The 14,621-nt window shown below is 50.5% G+C and overlaps 2 protein-coding genes across 6 annotated transcripts in view; both read left to right on the top strand.

Annotated features, from left to right (window-relative positions):
• AGO2 (argonaute RISC catalytic component 2) overlaps nucleotides 1-14,621 on the top strand; it is a 381,544-nt gene that overhangs the window by 136,013 nt on the left and 230,910 nt on the right. The gene's annotated exons all lie outside the window — the stretch shown is intronic.
• Nucleotides 6,823-14,621, top strand: part of PTK2 (protein tyrosine kinase 2) — a 149,478-nt gene continuing 141,679 nt past the window's right edge. Inside the window, exon 1 of one of the 2 annotated variants that reach the window (XM_036263895.1) lies at nucleotides 6,823-6,985. The gene's annotated coding sequence lies outside the window, so the exon portion shown is untranslated. The remainder of the gene's footprint in view (nucleotides 6,986-14,621) is intronic. The other variant, XM_036263893.1, reaches the window with a different exon arrangement.

Raw genomic sequence — 14,621 nt, 5'->3', positions numbered from 1 at the left:
GAGATACGAATTTACATGGCTGGGATCTAATAATTACTCAACAGTTGTAGCCAGGATTGTTGAGGGTCACAGAGGAGGAAGCAAAGGTAGGTAGAGAATGAACAGGCGCTTAGAAGGCATTTCACTTCATTGGACTAAAATACCTTGTTTCAAACGTCCCTGTGTCTGTCCTTGTTCCTCAGCCCTGACTATGGCAGCTCACCCAGGCTGGGCAGGTATACAGGAGGTGCTCACTAGATGCTCCTCTTTCCTCCAGCTCTGACCGTGTCTCCTGGACGGCTCCTGCCTCGGTGGAACGGAGTGTGCAGGAGTCGAGAAAGCTAAGAGGCGAGAGGGAGAAGTGACGGTGGAAGCGAAGGTAAAAGAAGCAGGTACGAGATGCAGTGTGAGCTGGACTCGCGGTCCCGGGCCCCTCAGAGATGGAGTGTGGCTCCGTGGGTCTGTCTGTTGTGGCTGTCCTACGCCAGCCCCTGCCCACGAGACTCCCAGCAAGTGGGCTGGACTCGGTCTCCCTCCAGAGAGACGGAGAGTGATTCTCCCTCCCTGCCCGCAGCCAGGGCCGCCGTGCGGCGTAGACGGGCCACTGGGATGCACCTCTCTGGGAGTTTGAATCCTGAGCAAGCAGTGCTGTGAGAATAGATTCCTCCCCCTGGCCGGTGTGGCTCAGCGGTTAGAGCGTCGGCCCACGGACCAGAGGGTCGCGGGTTCAATGTCAGCCAAGGGCACATACCTCGGTTGAGGTCTGTCCCCAACCCCGGCTGGGGTCATGCGGGAGGCAACCAGTCGCTGTGTCCCTCTAACATCGATGTTTTTCCACCTCCCCCCCAACTCTATCTGAAGATATTTGAGAAAATATCCTCCGGTGAGGATTAAAAAAAATAAAAAGAAAGAAAGAAAGAAAGAAAGAAAGAAAGAAAGAAAGAAAGAAAGAAAGAAAGAAAGAAAGAAAGAAAGAAAGAAAGAAAGAAAGAAAGGATTCCTGGTGGCATGTGGCAGGGCAGGGAGGCCCTTCTCTCATCATGTCTCTTGCCTGTCCCCAGGGGTCCCTTGCTCCTGCCTGTGTTCAGTTTGCTCCTCCGGCTTCCCTTTGGCTCACTGAGCCCCCTGGTCACCTCCTCAATTCCATTCTTCCCATTTTTTTCAGAGTTGCGATTTGCGGGTAAAAACCTCTCCCAGCCTCCCTTCAAGCTGGTATGGCCACATGAGTGGTCCCTGCCAAAGGATGTATGCGCAAGTAGTTGGTGGGACATTCAAGAGAGTGTGTCACTTGGTCCCTCCTCCTTCCTGCAGCTGGGACTGTGGGAGCAGTGGCTGGAGCTCTCTAGAAGCCATCTTCGACCATGAGGCGAGCTGGGCATGGAGGTCGTGGACAGTGGGTAGAGGCATGGAAGGGCCTGGCACTGCTGAGTTTACGAGGTCTCCGTACCGGTTCTCTTCTCCCTACCTCTGGACCTGTTCGCGTGACGGAACCAACCTGGTATGTTTTCTCTGTGCAGGAGTGTCCCTGTTGACCACAGCTGAGGCCAATCCTACAGACAGGACTTCCTGTAGAAGGACTTGGGCGTAAATCCACCAGGGATTCTTTCTGCCGCTCTAGGAGCCTCGTCGCTGAGCCCGGACGTCACACTTTCGTTTCTCTCCCCTAAGATCTCAAGCCTGGCGTCTGGCCCCAAACACCTCGTCTGCCTTGTCAGTGACTCAGCTGGCCTGTGTTCCTCCCCAAGGGGCAGGCCCTCTCACACCCTGCCTGTGCTGCGCCCTCTCCGGGGACGTCCTTCCCTGACCTCGCCTGATTTTGAGACCCGACCCAAACACCGCCTCTGCGGCCGCAAGCTTGGCCGGCTGTGTCGTAATGGCCCGTGTACTTGTCTGCTCCCACCGGGACGGAGCAGCCTGGTGGTTAGCCTGCTGGTCGGCACCTCCGAGGGGTTCGGCACGGGTGCGGTGAGAGGGGACGAACATTATCGACCCACGAGGTGTGTTCGGCCTTTATACCCAGACCCAGCACCCTCGTCCCGCTGCCGCTGCTCACCTGGCTCTTTTCACGCATGGAGACGTCTGTGTGTCGCCAGGGCTGATTTTCTGCCGCGAGGCAGCTCTAAACTGTGCCAACACTGGCCTGGTTTTGAAGGGACGATGTCCGACGTGGAAGTGTTGTGGACATTAACGACGTCCAAAGAGCAACTAAATAAAGTGGTGAGGGATTAAACCCCACAGTAAAAAAATAGACACCCATGAGTACGGGCTGATATAAACGACGGAATAAATGAGCGAGAGGGGACGAAGAGACAGTCTCCTGTACAGAAGAATTCCAAATAACCTATGATGCCTCCTGCCCTCCGTGGCCGGGCAGCGGAACCCCACGCTCTCTCAGTGTGGGCTCCGCACAGAGACGTCCTTTCGAAGCACACAGTCTGAGGGGAGTCGCTTTATGGTGGAGAAACCTGACAAACTCGACCTCAGCCAGGTGACCAAGGTCACTGTCAACCGTCATAAGTCACGTGGACAGTGTGAACTATTGATGCCATGTGTTACAACGGTACTTGACGTCTGTGGTCTTCCTCCCGACAACCCATAACTCCAGACTCATCATGAGAGAGACACCAATAAATTCCAACAGCTAGTCATCTTGCAAAATACCCAAACAGGGACCACTTTGCCATCACCAGGGGAGGACTGTGGCTGGGCCCTAAGCTGAAAGACAGGTCGAGAGCGTCCGCAAGAGGTCGGTCTCGGTTAGCCTGAAGCTGAAGTTCCAGGAGTCAGTCAAGCCTCCCCCTTTTTATGTAAAAAAGTAGAATTCAATGATTTTCTTTTTTTATCCTCGCCCGAGGACATTTTTCCATTTTTTGTTCAGATAGAGTGGGAGGGAGAGAGAGGAAGAGAAAGAGAGAGAGAGATAGAGAGAGAGAGAGAGAGAAACATCGACACGACATGAACAGGACACATCGAGTGACCGCCACCCGCATGACCAACCAGGGCCAGGGACAAACTGCAACCGAGGTACGTGCCCTTATTGGGAACCGAACCCGGGTCTCTCTGGACCGCAGGCCGACGCTCTAACCGCTGAGCCAAACCGGCCAGGACTATGCTCATCTCTTTACGCTGCCCGGACTCTGCCTCTGGTACCTCGAACTGTCCCTCCTTTGTTCTGCTTCCCTTTGGGCATCTTCCCTAGGGGCACCCCCCTTCCCTTCCCTTCTGCTCTACAGCTGCTGCCCCCTTTCTCCGTTCTATAGATGAGGAAGGTGAGGCTCTGAGGATGGCAGGCCTGGGCTGTCGTGTGGGGAGCTGGGATTTAAACACAGGTGCTCCCGGCTTCCTCGTCCCTGCTCAGTCTCCAATTCTTGACACTTGAGGGTCAGCATCTGGGGTTGTGACAAGCCCATGGCTCCCAGGGGCACCTCTTACTGGACCTGGAAGGGTCTCCTGTGTCTCTCTCTCTCTCTCTGCAGCTTCTCTAAGTGAATCAGTGCCATGATGTGGGCAGTAACTAGGGCCTCAGTGTCTCCCGGTGACATCAGCTCCGTGATCCACTCCCTGACCTGAAATGTGTGTTTTTGCTTCCCCAGCGAGTGGCTCCGGGAGGCAAGCCCTCACCAGACCGGGGAGGCAGGGGCTTTTTAAAGGGGAATTGCTCCCAGGGTGCGCAGCTGCTTTGCCAACAAGCAGGAAGCTGTTCCTGAGAGCTGCCCACACAGGTCAGCGCTCGGCCCATCTGGCGCAGTGCAGGAGGGGGACAGGCAAATGGTGTGCTGCTTTGTTTGTGTGTGTGTGTGTGTTGGGGGGGGGTAAAGTGCTGTACTGGGGGGAGCACAGGCGTGCAGTTGGACAGATTGTGGCTTTGAATTCCAGCCGTGCTCTCTGTCTCATCGCTTCCTTTTTCTGAGCCAGTTTTCACATCAGTGAAATGGGATGATGACAACTATCTATGCTGCAGGGTTGCTATGAGGTTTAGAGATGTGTTTACAGGACCCGACCCACGGACCCAAATAAAATCAGCCTTCATTAACACTACGCTCTGGGTGGTCCATGATCATCAAGGTTAGTAGTAATCCGTACAGTAATGCTATAGCTAATCAGTGACACTTATATTATGCCAAGCACACTTCTAAGTGTCTTAGCTGATTCATTTCGTCCTACAACAACCCAGTCTCATGTAGGTCCCAAGCCCCATTTTACAGATGAGGAATGAGGTTAAGATATGTTGAATACAACCTGCCCAGTGTCAGGTGCTGCTGAATGGTTGGATCTGAACCTGGGTCTGCTCCATGGGTCCTTCGAGCCCTGAGCCTCAGCTCTGAGGCATCACTAGGATGCTCAAGGGCTAAAGAGGGTTCATTAGACAGCTGGCCGTACAATGTTGCCCATGCTGTCTGCCTTTTCTCCTGTCTGCCCTTCTCATTTGCATCCATTCTTCCTCCTGCCTTTCCCCTATTTTCTTCAGTAAGCAGAATAATCAAAGCTGCCTTCAAGAATATCAATTTCCGATGTATTATGTTAGAGTTGAGGAAATTGAATGTTTCAGTTTTCTATGGCTAGGTGATAAAGTATCCCAAAATGTAAAAGCTTAAGACAACAAGTTTTGCCCTGGTCTAGTAGCTCAGCTGGTTGGAGCGTTGTCCTGATGCCAAGAATGAAGTTTTGATCACTTGTCAGGGCACATACAAGAATAAACCAATGAACGCATAAATAAGTGGAACAACAAATCAATGTTTCTCTTTCTCTCCAATCCATAAATAAAAAAAATAAAAAAAAAAAAAACAGTTTTACTTTTATTTGCTCAGGATTCTCTGGTTTCGCAGTTTGGGATGGGTACAGCTGGACAGTTCTGCTGTTCTCTGGGTCTCACGTGGCTCCAGGTGGCTGAATGCTTGACTGGGGCTGGGTGGTCTGGGGTAGCCTCACTCACATCTGGCGGCTGGCAGCTTGTTGGCCAGGATGTTTGGCTTCTTCTACATAGCCTCACTAAACTAGCTGGAGCTTGTGTATGAGGGTGAAGAGAAAGGCCGCACGGCTTCTTAAGGCCTCCGCAAAGAAGTCAGACAACATCCCTGGATCACATTTTATTGGTCAAAGCAAGTTACAACATCAGTCCAAATTCAAGGAGTGAATAGCTCGCTTCCATCTCTCACTGGGAGGAGTGTCACCGACTCGCAGCAGTGTTTAGTCTACCAGCTCAGCACAACCCCTCCCACAAAGATATCCTTGACTACAATCCCGCTTGGCCCTTCGCTCCCCTCCCAATTCCCAATCCCTTCCTACACTTTGAATAATACGTTCTCACTTCACATCACTCAAAGCTTCATTCAGTCACTCAACAAATATTTTATTATGTGCCAGGGACCCAGAAACGAACAAAAACAAAGTTGCTATTCTAATGAATCTAATATCATAGTGGAGGGAGCAGACAATCGAGAAATAAACAAGTACCTATTGTGAGGATGTGAACAGCAGGTGCTTTGGAGAACAACAGAGCAGAGTAAGGGGGTGGGGAGCACCTGTGCAGGGATGGTGGTTCCCATCACACAGAGTGCTCCGCTGAAGGAAGTGAGAATGACCAGGTCCAAGCAGAGGGGGAGGAGTTCCAGGCACAGCAAACAGCCACCGCCAAGGCCCTGGGGCTGATGTTCGGAGACACAACTCCTTCCCATTTTAAAAGGAACAAAACTACCATAATACATTTCATTAAACAACAACAAACAAGAAGACATTAACTATCAAAAAATTCTTGCTAAGCAAAAGCATTCTATTTTGCCTGATTCTGTTATAATGGGAACCCAATTACAGCTTCTGAAAACGGGATGACGGGTCACTTCTGCGAGCTTCAGAAGGAGCAGGTGCCCCCCCTGCCTCCTGCCTTGTGGTGAGGTTCAGTGACACCATAAAAATGAAAGTTGCTTCTGGTTTCACTTCCTACCGCAAGGTTGCCAGTGATTTTTTTTTTTTCTTTAACAACACAAATCAACTATCACTTTCGGCACAGACCTGTCCGTAGGACCCTGCTGCTAAAGAATAAAGGCCAGGCACCTAAGCCGGACTACTAGGGCCCTGCCATGCGCACTTTTTACCCCCTGCCCCGCACCCCAACGCCCGTGGTCCAGTCGTCCTGACCCATCAGCCCCTCCGCAAAACTGGCTCTTGCTCAGACGCCCGCTGCCTGGCGAGGTCCAGGTTCCGGGGTCCTCCTCCCCTCACTCAGGCCTCCAGACCCAGACCAGCGCCGTAACCTGTCCACCTGTCCACCTCGAGCGGGTTCATAAAGGCCCTTTCAGACCATCTTCCAAGATCAGATCTTCGGGGAGCTGAAACAAGCCCCCGAGCCTCGGTGTCCCCATCTGCAAAGGGGCCCGGGACAGCTAACTCCTTAGGGGGGGCACGAAGCCTGGAGAGGTCACGGACCAGGCCTGGGCCCACGGCGGGATCCGACACGGGTGGTTCCGGCTCTGGGGCGGGACCGTTGGGTCGCCCACCCGGGCATCCAGAGGGGCCAGACCGGGTTTGCGGACTGGGAAGGGGTCGGAGGGCTTCCCCGAGGTGTCCCCCCGCCTGCCCAGAGGCCCCCGCCGCGCCCCGCCAGGGCTTCCCCGGCCCGCAGCCACGCCCGCGCAGCTCGCCCGGCGTCCCCTCGCGCAGCCCGGCCCGGCGTCCCCGGCGCGACCTCGGGAGCGGAGCCCGGCAGCGTGCTGGGCATGCGCGGGCCGCGGCGCGCAGGCCCGGTCCTCAGGGAGGCGGAAGCTCGGGACAGGGACGCGTCGGGCGCGCGCAGCGGACGGGGGAGCGCGCGCCTCGGCCAGACGCCGCGCACGCGCAGCTCGGCCCCGAGGGCGCGAGCCCGCCGCCGCCGCCGCCGCCGCCGCCGCCGCCGCCGGGCCGGGACCGCTGTGCGCCCGCGGCGTGAGGCGTGGGAGGAGCGCGGCCTGTCCGCCCGCGGCGCCGCCCCGTCGTCGTCGGTCTTCGCGTCTCCGCGCCGAGCGCGGTCCGAGTGAGTGCGGGGCCGGGCCGGGCCGGGGCGCGGGCGCGCCGACTCCCGGAGCTGGCGGTTGGCAGGGCCGCGGCCCGAGGGCGGAGGGCCGAGCGGAGCCGGGCGGACCAGCCCCGGAGGCGGGTGCGACGGCGCCCGGTTCCTCCCGCGCTGCCCGCCCGCCGGCCGCGGCCCCGGGAGGCCGGGGACGTGGGGAGACTGAGAGGCCGGGGGGCTCGGGGAGGCCGGGGACGTGGGGAGACTGAGAGGCCGGGGGCTCGGGGAGGCCGGGGGTTCGGGGAGGCCGGGGCTCGGGGAGGCCGGGGGCTCGGGGAGGCCGGGGGTTCGGGGAGGCCGGGGGCTCGGGGAGGCCGGGGGCTCGGGGAGGCCGGGGCTCGGGGAGGCCGGGGGTTCGGGGAGGCCGGGGGCTCGGGGAGGCCGGGGGTTCGGGGAGGCCGGGGCTCGGGGAGGCCGGGGGACTTGGGGAGGCCGGAGACGTGGGGAGGCCGGGGGCTCGGGGACGTGGGGAGACGGGGGCTCGGGGAGGCCGGGAACGTGGGGAGACGGAGAGGCCGGGGCCCGGGGAGGGTGGCCGGCGTGGGCCGACTGCCTCACAAAAGGGGGGAGAGGAAGGAGGAAGAGGGAGACCCGGGTAAGCCGGGGCGGGATGGAGACTCACCGGCCCGGGCGGGAGGGCTGGGCTCCGTCCCCGCAGCTGGCGCTCGCATCCTGGGGCCCGGGGCTCCCTGGCGATGGCCCTGAGGACCTGGGTGGATTCATCGCGCCTCCCAAGTTTCCTCCTCTTCTGTCCAGCCCCCAAGTCCCCCTGCCCGGGGACCATTGCTTGCTGTCCCCCCGCGTCCCTTGCCCAGCACCCCTGCTCCATCAGGAGGGTGTGTGTAGGTGTTGCTATTACTTGCTTTTATTTGATCGCACGATTTTGAGGCTTAATGCACTAACTGTAACTTTCTTTTTTGTGCCATTTCAACAGTGTCCCTTTCTTGCTTAGCTAGCCTGCAGCTGGCTCTGGGCAGTGCGGGTGAGATAGTAGTAATATTGTAGTAATGGTGGAAACTGGAGGCGCTGTCTGAGTTGGGGGATCTGGATTTAAGACAGCCGTCACTGGGATTTCTGCTCCCAAGGTAAATATTTTCATGGGTGGAAAAACAGACAGGCATTGCTACTTGGAATGAAGGACAGAGCCTCACCCTTCGTATTTGTGAAACGTAGTGAAAATAGTCTCTCTCCTCTTGGAAACGACACAGCCGAGCCTCCGCTCAGTTGTCCCGTCTTTGAAAACCTGTGGCAAGGTGGAAGGAAAGAATGTGATGAAGTGATGGGAGAGACGTAAACGAGCCTTCAGCCTACTTTTGTTTTAGTACAAGCCAGATAATGTTTTCGTCCAGTGTACTTGAGTTCATTTTTAAAACCCTGTTGTGTTTCAACATGTGAAACTTTTAAAGGAAGTTTGTGTTTCAGTATCTCTATGAGCATACTGCTTTATATTTGTGGCTCTCCTTGGAGGGGAGCCTAGCAGAGCCTGTCAGCCATCTCCTGAACACTGTTGTGTGCTAAGCGCTACAGAAGTGGCCAGATCTAATAGTACAAATTCTCCTCCCATGAATTTCACTCGTCATGACCAAGTAGTCCAGTTCAATAGTGAGCGCTGGAAATACTGTCAAACCCAGGTTCCCCTTTAGAGGCGCCCACAGTCACATAGGCTTCAGTGCATGTAGGCACTGGATGAATAGAATAGGCATCGGTGAGTAAGACACTGGGTCCAAAGCTTATTACGTACGGTTTGGGCAAATTCTGGCACACCAAGTGAAGGTGTGACTGAAGCCCCTTTGAGACTGGCGTCCATGGAGTGTGGATAAGTGTTAGGTTAGGAGTGGAGCTCCGTGAATGTGGCAGCAATGAAAGGTCTGGAGAGCCATGAGGATCATTCAGACATTTTTAACAAATTGTTTCTACACTCCATGCCCGTTGTTGGAAATCATTAAAATATTTTTAACTAAAATTGTTTCTGCAATACTCCATGCCCATTGTTGGAAATTACAGAACTTAATGTCCCATTTCTCAAAACTGGGTTGTTCAGCTAGTCAGATAATTTTCTTGGTAGGAAGTTGGAGAAATTGTCTAAATCACAAAATCGTATTGTTAAAACTAGCTCCTTTAAAAATGATTTATTAGTTCCTGCAGAAGAAATTAATATATATTCTATCTAATTTTCATATGTCATATATATATATATATATATATATATATATATATACACTATTAACATAGTAAAAAAATAATTTTGGAAGTTACTATTCTTTCTTTGGATGTTATTTGAGTAAGAAGTGGGATCTTAGTTCATATCTCTGTAGAGATTATGGAAACCCTTTTTTCTGTATTTTAAGATGTTTTAATTTTGAGAAAATAATTAAAAATTGTCTTCAGGGCAACAAAAGATTTGATTCAAAGTGTTAATACAGTATGTAAATCTTTAACTTTTGGAATTAAACATTTTCAGTTAAGACAGATTTTCAGTTAAATCTTGTTTTAAATTTCAATAGCATTAAAAGTTGTTATTATTACCATATTTGTGAAATGAGTTTTTTTTTTTTTGCTAAAACAAAATCAGAAAAGTGTAATTTCTGTAGTACTTTATCTTAAAGTGTGTTTAAGAACGTATTTTCATTACTGTTTTCCCTTGAAAAAAAAAACCTAAATAATTAGCAAAAAATTGCTGTAAAGGTCTTTGAGACTGATGCCTGTCTTAATTATTTAAAATGCCAGTTTTAAAAATTTGGGCAAAGCAAATTACCTTATTTGAGTCAATAGTAATAAAGTCCAGGAATTTCTGAAAGCAAATAAGCATTCAAACGCTAAGCTGCTTTCAGTCCTTAGTAGGTGCCTGGGAAGAGGATGGAGAGCCCCGGGTGCACCTGGGCTCACTGTCCCCCAGCCGTGTCGAGCAGCTTTTTCCTCCTCTTCTGCCTTAGGAGCAGATCCTCTGAGCCCTTTACGGCTTTCTCTCTGCTGTCTGCGCTTCTGCTTATAAAGCAGCGGAGGAGCCCCTCTGTGCCTATCTGTGACAATTGGGTATTTTTTTTTTACTAGACTTTGTGATGAAAATAAATCCAGATAAGCATATGTAGTTCAACCTTTAGTTTAAATGGAATTTTTAGCAAATGCTTTTAATTTTAGTCTGATTTGCATAAACACTGTTGACCTGGTTTCTAGACGGAAGTAGGAAATAGATGTTGGCCCTACGGCATCATTCCTCCTCTTTAGCCGTCGGAAGCCTCGGAGAAGGTCTGGTAGCATCACCACACGCTCACCTCATTCTAAGAGCATGAAAGTATTTCCTTACAAACTTTGTATTTAATTAAACTAACCCTACCTAGCCCAGCTGGTGGCTCAGTGGCTGAGCGTCCACCCATGCACTAAGAGGTTACTGGTTCGATTCCTGGTCAGGGCACAGGCCCAGGTTGTGGGCCCAGTCCCTAGTGGGAGGCATGCAGGAGGCGGCCAATCGATGTTCTCTCTCATTGATGTTTCTATCTCTCCCTCTCCCTTCCTCTCTCTCTAAAAATAAAGAAAAAAAAAATATTCAATACATAAATAAAATGGAGGTTCCATTGCCTTACAGAATATGTCACACATGGCCTTGTCATAGCTTGCCTTATTTTCATTATTTGAAGAAGTTGAAAAAAAAATAAAGAAAAAAATAACCCTACCTAAATTTTATTTGTGCACATTGCCATTTACTGTGAACTCTTTTCAGAACCAGAAAAATGACGTAAGTTACTGATGTTATCCAGTGATGGGGAGAAATGGGACATGACTGTGGGTGCACGTGTTGGTAGGTGTTGCTGCCCTTTCCAGAGGAGCGACATGTGGCAGAGTGTCTGCACTGTGTGTTCTGTTTGTTCAGCACCCACTGTGTGCCAGACCCAAGCAGAGTGCTTCAATCCTGTGTGCTAGAGCGTGTCGTGCTGTTCATGTCCTCATTCTACAGGGGGAGCTGCAGTTCTGGGGTAGAGTGGCTAGGGCCTCTCAGCCCCAAAGTGGCGGGTCCTGGTCGGCCAGGCCTGAGGGACTGCCCGGGGCAGCTAGCTCCTGACCAGAGAGGGCAGTCGCCAACACCTCCGCCCGTCTTCTGAAGTGGGAGTGAGTAGTGTGCGAGTGGGTTAGCCTGTCTGGGGAAGTTGAAATCATTGTGTTTTTTGTTTGAATCTGATAGTTTCAGAATTTGAAGTTCTGATCTGGCCAACATGGTATAGGTAAATCTTAATGAAATACCAAAATTGTTTAATTATTTTAAATTAGTGTAGAATCAGCCTGGCCGGTTTGGCTCAGCGGTTAGAACGTCAGCCTGCGGTCCACAGAGACCCGGGTTCGGTTCCTGCTAAGGGCATGTACCTTGGCTGCAGTTTGTCCCCGGCCCTGGTTGGGTCATGTGGGTGGCAGCCACTCGTATTCCTTTCACATCGATGTTTCTCTCTCTTCCTCTCTCTCCTTCCCGCTCTATCTGAGTAAAAAATGGAAAAATGTCCTCAGGTGAGGATAAAAAATAAATAAATTAGTGTAGAAGCAGTTAAATAAAAATGTATAGTGCACTGTGCAGTGATTGACGCTTTTTATTTGTCAAGGACATGCTTTGGTAACTTATACATTCATGGAGTTTTTCTTTGGTGACTTTTTGGGGGTCAGAGGAGTGACCACTTAGACTTGCTAATGAGGTTGCCTTCACTTCAGAACTCTTAAATATGTCTTTCAGCACTTTGAGAGTTTGGGGAAGACCCTAAAACTGTTCTTGTTGAGGGATTTTGAATGTTTTATGCTAAGACCACTTAGTTCTTTTGAACCTGATTTCAAAGTGAACAGTTTTAAATGGACAATTTTACATTGAAATAGCAGTTTGTATGGCTCCTGGACCTGTGGCTTTCGGCCAGTGGCAGGAGAGAGGACGTGTGAGTGCCCCAGGCACGCTCTCCTTGGTGGTTTTGTCTTGGTGCTGAAACACTGGCTAGCTTCTACTGGAGTCAGGGTGGTTGCCAAGTCTTGGGTGACTAATGGAAGTGCTGTGTGAATCGATTCTCTGCCTAGTGTTAAATTCATATCTAACTTTAATACATTTCATTTTGCCTTTTGTCCTTTCCCTTCTTCCTAAGAAAAAGGTTAAACACAAGTTTCATGATGTACAAAGATGAGATTGGTGATATGCCTCATCTCTCTCATGTCGTATGCAGAATTAGGTGCACCTGTTGGCAGAGAGAACACTGTGAGCTCAGGGACAAGGATTTTGTGTTATCCTTTCCAAGTCTTTTGGTCCCACAGCTTCTTCATGCTGCTAGTGCAGGGAGGTGGTCAGTACTTTGGTTGATTAAGGACACTCTCTCCTGCTGCGGTCCTGAAGGGAGTCAATTACAAAGACCAGAATAAATCACTTTGTTGTGGGGCTTTGTGAGAAGGGGTCCTATATGAAAGTTGTTACAAAGGTAGAAAAGAAGAATTAGGATAGATGGAGGGAATTAAGTGGAATCCCCAAAACAGGAGAAGGATGTTTGCACATGAATACCCCACTCCTGCCTCCCTGCCCCCATACCTCATGATCAAACTTCCAGTCAACTGCATAGCTCTGTGAAGGTGAAATGGAGAAATGAGCTGAGGGAAGGAGCCTTCTAGAACAGTATCTGTCTCCTTAAAATTAGTCAAGTGAAATGAAAGCTGGAGTTCACAGTCAGTTGTGGGCTGTGTGCCCTGTGCAGTGTGCTGCAGGGTGCCTGACCCAGTGCCTGATCTCCTGGCACGCCTCATGAACCGGGGGCCAGCCATCAACCCCTTCTCTGCCTACTCTGCGCCGTCTCTCTGGTCTCCTGTGTCTTTCCTCCCCACCCCTGCTGGTGGTTTCTGTAGTGTCACCGCTTTGTGGTTTGAAATAGCCTTTTCCTGGTTAGAATGAGGTTCCATATCTTTTTATACACTTGCTGGCCAGTCACCATTTCATGAAGTGCCCTTTCCTGTTAGGTTTTTAAAAATTGATTGCAGACTTCTTCGTGTGTTTAGAAGTCCTCTGTTGGTTACATGTTTTGAAACTGTCTCTTCCTACTTTGTCATACGCCGTTTCACTGATCCATGGTGTTGTGTTTTTATGCACAGAAGTTTAATGTAGTATAGTTTATCAGTCTTTTCCTTTATCATGAGTGCTTTTCAGGTCTTTCCCTACCCTGAGGTCAGGAATTAATTCCTCTGTTATTTTCTAAATGTTTCATAGTTTGCCTTTCTCCTTTAAGTTTATAATTCTCTTCAATTGATTTTGATGTATAGTGTGAAGAAGGATCCAGTTTCATTAACATGTGGATGTCTGTTTGTCCCAATACCATTTACTGAGAAGAGCGTCCTTCCCCCAGTGCTCTGCGGTACTACCTTGTTGTGAATGAAGGGGCCATACACGTGCACATCTGTTCAGTTCCCCTGGCACTGAGCTGCCGGGTTCCTGCAGCTTTACAACAAGGCTCAGCGCACCGGAGCACTCTGCCTGCTGGGCTCCTTCAGGTGCACTCGGCTACCCTTGGCCTTCGGGGATCTGCACACGTTTGAGGGCCACTTGTCAACTTCCACAGAAACGCATTCTGGATACGTTTGGGATGCCTTTGAACGTATATAGATCTCTGTGGGGAGAATTGTTTCTAGTTTGGGGATATTACAAAAAAGTCTAGGAATATTTTTGTGTAAGTCTTGTGGACATAGGCTTTCATTCTCCTGGTAGGTGCGTGTTTACCTTCTGGAGAAAGGGCCACACTGTGTTCGAGAGGAGCTGTGCCGTCTCAGCTCCCAGCAGCCCCGCGGGTGCCAGTGGGCAGCACTGGGTGCGGTGAGTCTATTATGCTGGAGCCGTTGTAAAAGGGTCCAATGGTGTTTCATTGTGGTTTTAGTTCCCATTTCCCAAAGGCCTAATGACTTCGAGTATCTCTTCATATGCTTATTTGCCACCCCTTTATCTTTAGTGTTCAAATATTTTGCGCATTGAACATTTTTTTTTTTTTTAACTGATGGATTCATTATGTATTCTGGTTACAAGTCCTTTATTAGATACGAATGCTTTTGTCCCATACTGCGGCTTGTTTCTTCATTCTCTTGACAGTGTCCTGAAGGGCAGAAGTTATACATTTTAATGATGTCCCATTTATCAGTTTGTTGTTTTATGGACTGTGCTTTTTTGGTGTAATGTTTAAGAAAACATTGCCTAATGTTAGATCACAAAGATTTTCTCCCATCCTTTTCCCCAAAGATTTGTAGTTTTACGTTTTACATTTAACCTTTGATTCATTTTGAGATCATTTTTATTTATGGTATAGCCTGTGGAGCCAAGTGATTTGAGGCCTGGAAAGAACATTTGTTTTCTCTTCAACCAGCCTGGGATCACCTAAAATCAAGTTCAAGGCTTGAGGAACTTTGGACCACCCGAACTATAATTGTACGAGAGAGACGGCTCACTTCTGGTTCATTCACATCCTGAGTGGTGTAGCCTTTGGGGTCCTGTTTATTGAGGTCAGGTTAGAAACTTTGGGGGACTCGGTCTTCGATTTCTGTCTGCCTTTCCCTATACTGTTGTGAAAAGGAAAGTTGAAAATTTCAGAATTGGCAAATGACTTCAGGGCAA

The sequence above is a fragment of the Molossus molossus genome, unplaced genomic scaffold (assembly GCF_014108415.1).
Source record: "Molossus molossus isolate mMolMol1 unplaced genomic scaffold, mMolMol1.p scaffold_m16_p_16, whole genome shotgun sequence".
Lineage (NCBI taxonomy): Eukaryota > Metazoa > Chordata > Mammalia > Chiroptera > Molossidae > Molossus > Molossus molossus.
The sequence above is the reverse complement of the archived record's forward strand: the minus strand, read 5'-3'. Positions and strand labels throughout refer to the sequence as shown.